The sequence below is a fragment of the Sapajus apella genome, unplaced genomic scaffold (assembly GCF_009761245.1).
Source record: "Sapajus apella isolate SASKATOON/1434 unplaced genomic scaffold, GSC_monkey_1.0 scaffold72, whole genome shotgun sequence".
Taxonomy (NCBI): domain Eukaryota; kingdom Metazoa; phylum Chordata; class Mammalia; order Primates; family Cebidae; genus Sapajus; species Sapajus apella.
This window is the reverse complement of record NW_022437012.1, coordinates 520,324-524,486: the sequence shown is the minus strand read 5'-3', so window position 1 is coordinate 524,486 and position 4,163 is coordinate 520,324. Positions and strand designations below refer to the sequence as shown.

The following is a 4,163-nucleotide window of genomic DNA, read 5'->3' as shown; positions in this document are numbered from 1 at the left end:
GGCAGGGATGTCAATGTCTGTTTCAAAAGTCAGGTGTTGTGCAGTTGCTGAATTGGAAAGAGATGTTGGAGGCACTGCCCCAAGATAATGGAGACGTTGCCCCAAGTAAGAACAGCCCAGAGGTAATGCCCACTGGACACCGCCCAGCCTATTTGTTGCCAGCCCAATTCAAGCCTGTGGCACCAGCATGACTCACATGATGCATCTGGGGCTCCACTGTGGCTTCCTGAGCACATCACCTTTGTGGGATCTGGGCCTCTGCCCTGAAAACCCCAGGATGAAGGCAGACCTTGGTTCTGTGTCTGGGGATCTCACCTGCTGATAGAGAAGACAGAACCTTCACTCACGACTGCCCCGAGACCCCAAGTGACCCGGGCAGTGACACAGTCACACTTAAGGCACACAGCTTGTCTTAATCTGTGCAGCTCCTAGAACAAAACGTCACAGACTGAGTGGCTTCGAAACAACAGAAGTTTCTTTGTCATAGCTCTGGGGGCTGGAAGTCCAAGATCAAGGTAGCAGCAGGTTTGGTGAGGGGCTGCTTCCTGGTTCACAGACTGCTTCTTCTTGCTGTGGCCCATGTGGTGGGAAGGACAAGGCAGCCTCTGGGGCCTCTATTATGATGACATAAATCCCATTCAGGGGGGTGGGTCCCTCATGACCTCATCCCCTCCCAAGGGCACCACCTCCTCATACCATTGCCTTGGGGGTTAAGTCTCAACATATGAATTTCAAGGAGACACAAACTTTCAGACCATAGCACAGGGCCGTTGGAAGAGAGGAATCCCGGGAGATGATCCCTGCAGAAGGGCAACACCAAAGCGAGAAGGTGAAGTTCAAAGAGAAGCTTGCCAGAGGTCCAGGGTGGGAAAGGGTGAGCTGGGACCCACAGGAAGCTTGGGGAGGGATGGAGAGACAGGGAGATGCGGGGGCCAGGCTGGGGCTGGGGGGACCCTAGGCACTCTGGAGGCCTCGGGTCAGGAGGGGTCAGGTTTGCCTCGCAGAGGGCTCCTTTAGAAAGCATCCTGTGGTTGCTGGGTGCAAAATGGACAAGAGGGAGGCTGGAGGCAGGGGCCAGCAGGGAGACAGTGGCACTTACATGGAGACAGATGATGAAGGCCTGATGATGATAAAGAAATCACAGTAATAGAAACGGTAACAATTATTGAGTGCTTTCCGTATTCAGTGTATGTTGGAAGCAGATGCTCGGTGCCACAAAGAAAAATTAGCACTGAGACAAAGAATTTTTTAGCAAGGCAATTTTTACTTCCTGGACTGCAGGAAGGGTACTCTTACTAGCCATTTTGCCAGAGAATACAATGAACAAAGGAAAACAGACACATGTATCCTTTATGCATTTGGGGTCGTCCTTACTGCTGTGTCTGATCTCCACTGGCTGGAGCCAGACCTCACAATCTAAACTAAAACCCGATTGGCTAACAACTTAAAACTTTTCTAAACAGGTAAAAGCAATGGAGAGCAGGGATATGCCTGTGAGAACCTCCAGCACAGATATCTTGGTACAAGGACATAGTGTACTACGTGCCTGTAAGCACGGCATATTTAACAGCTACATAGGATAGGGCTTAAGAAAGAGCTGTTAGCACACTTATGATTTAATCTTAACAAGAAAGGAAACTTGAAAGAGGAACTTTTCTACTTCCCACAGTGTATTAACTTATTTAATGCTGTCAACAACCCGATATTGTTTTTCATTTTGTTTTTGTTTTGTTTGAGGCAGGCTCTCACTCTGTCGCTTGGACTGGAGTGCGGTGGCACGATCTCGGCTCACCGCAACCTCTGCCTCCCAGGCTCAAGTGATTCTCCTGCCTCAGCCTCCAGAGTAGCTGAGATTACAGGCACGTGCCATTGATGCCCAGCTAATTTTTGTATGCTTAGTAGAGACAGAGGGTTTTACCATGTTGACCAGGCTAGTCTCTAACTCCTGACCTCAAATGATCCACCCACCTCAGCCTCCCAAACTGCACCCGGCCCTGATATTGTTGTATTGAAGGACTAAATGATTACATGACTTGCCCAAAGCTACCCAACGGTGGAGCAGGGTTGGACCCCAGCGCCTGGCTCCACAGTCCACTGAGGTGAAGGGAGGGGCCTTGGAGACACCTTGGGTGGCCTGATGGACACCAGTGCATGCTGCCAGTCTTCTCTTCCCTTGGTCATGCCTGCCAGCTGTCAGTTTCTACCCACCGACTGACTCCAGGGCTTGTATCCAGAGGCACACTTAGAAGGACCAGCCCTCTACTGAGGTCAGACCTCTACGGAGGTCTGACAGGTCACTTTGGGTTAGGCTGGGCCACCACCAGGCCTGATGGTCCAACTTGGGTAATCACTAGGGGGAGGGAAACTGAGGCATGAGGCAGCTACCTGGGTTTGGGGAGGGCTGGGTTTAGCCTGGTTCTCTGAAATAGATACCCTAAGCTGTGAAGCCTTCCTCTTGAAGGGTTGAGGTGGGCAGTGCACAGGTGCCAAGCAGCCCAGGGTGGGTCACAGCCCAGGCCCTTCTAGGGTGTCACTCCTTTCCCCCTTGCGTTGCAAGAAGCCCTCCTGCCTGGGAGCTTGTTCTTTGGAGGGTGCTGAGCCTAAATTTGCCACAGTCAAGTCAACATTCCTGCCCCACTGGCTTGGTTACAGGGCTCTCACGTGGGGGAGGGGAGCCCTGTAACCGCCTTGCACATTCCCCTGGATTTGTTGCTATTTTGCACTCCTAACACCTGCCAATAAAGACTGTCTACACTGAAAAAAAAAAAAAAATTATATTTACAAAGCTTTTTTGTTGTACAGAAGGTAAAAATGCTGTTACAGTCTCGGTGTAACTGGTAGCCACAGACGGTTGACTCACCAATCACAGCTATCCACGCTACAGCAAGAGTCTTACACAAAAACCTAACAATGCTTACAATTTTGTTGGGGTGAAGTCCACAAGCTTGGTGGTAGATTACCAAGAGGGACTACATGGAAGGAAGGTGGAATGTCACAGGAACTATTCTTTGGCTCTTTGGGTGGGTGGGTGTCCTGGGGTTTGTATCACAGCTACCTTTTTTTTTTTTTCCTCCAACAGCTACCAACAGCTACTGACCCCCTCCTCCAGCCCCCTAGATTTACAGGGAAGGCCATATTTTATAGAAGAGATTGGGGCCAGCAGCCATCTCTCTGTCATGCCAACAACTGGCAGATGATTAAATTTCTATAGGTGTGAAGTGTAAAGTGCAAGTTAATTTCCTCCAGGAAAGGAAATACTTGACACTTCAGCCAAATGATGAGTGGGAGCTCTAAATCCCCGGGAGGAGAAGGGGGAGTGTGAGCTAGGAAGGCGGCGGCACCACCGAGGGGCACGCTGCTGCTGCCTCAGCACTTGGTCACCACCCAAAACAGACTCTTCAAAAAGGCCCCACATGGGTGGATGAGCAGACCCCTCGCCCTCCCCGCCATTCTTGCGACTGTCATCAACCCTCAGCCACATAAAGTGACTTAGCCAAGGGGCCACATTGGCTCCAAACAGTGGTGAGGAAGCTGCTGGGTTTTCCAGTAGGTAAGAAATTCACGGTGTAGCCGGGTGTGGTGGCTCATGCCTGTAATTCCAGCACTTTGAGAGGCTGAGGTGGGCAGGTCACCTGAGGTCGGGAGCTCGAGACCAGCCTGACCAACATGGAGAAACCCTGACTCTACTAAAAATACAAAATTGTTTGAGTGTGTGGTGGTGCATGCCTATAATCCCAGCTACTCAGGAGGCTGAGGCAGGAGAATCGCTTGAACCCAGGAGGTGGAGGTTGCAGTGAGCAGAGATTGCTCCATTGCACTCCAACCTGGGCAACAAGAGCCAAACTCCATCTCAAGAAAAAGAATGAAAGGAAGGAAGAGAGGGAGGGAGGGAAGGAAGGAGGGAGGGAGGGAGGGAGGGAGGGAAGGAAGGAAGGAAGGAAGGAAGGAAAGAAAGAAAGAAAGAAAAGAAAGAGGAATTCAAGGTGTAACAGCAAGCCAATCTCACATGGAAATTTTTGGGGAAAAAATATCAATATTAAGAACTTGTCTTTGGGAGGCCAAGGCGGGTGGATCACGAGGTCAAGAGATCAAGACCATCCTGGTCAACATGGTGAAACCCCGTCTCTACTAAAAATACAAAAAATTAGCTGGGCATGGTGGCG

General features: G+C 50.5%; 1 long non-coding RNA gene across 1 annotated transcript in view; it reads right to left on the bottom strand.

Annotated features, from left to right (window-relative positions):
- Positions 1–203: 203 nt before the first annotated feature.
- LOC116531724 overlaps positions 204–4,163 on the bottom strand; it is an 18,147-nt gene continuing 14,187 nt past the window's right edge. Inside the window, exon 3 of the long non-coding RNA XR_004260550.1 lies at positions 204–315. This is a non-coding gene — a long non-coding RNA (uncharacterized LOC116531724). The remainder of the gene's footprint in view (positions 316–4,163) is intronic.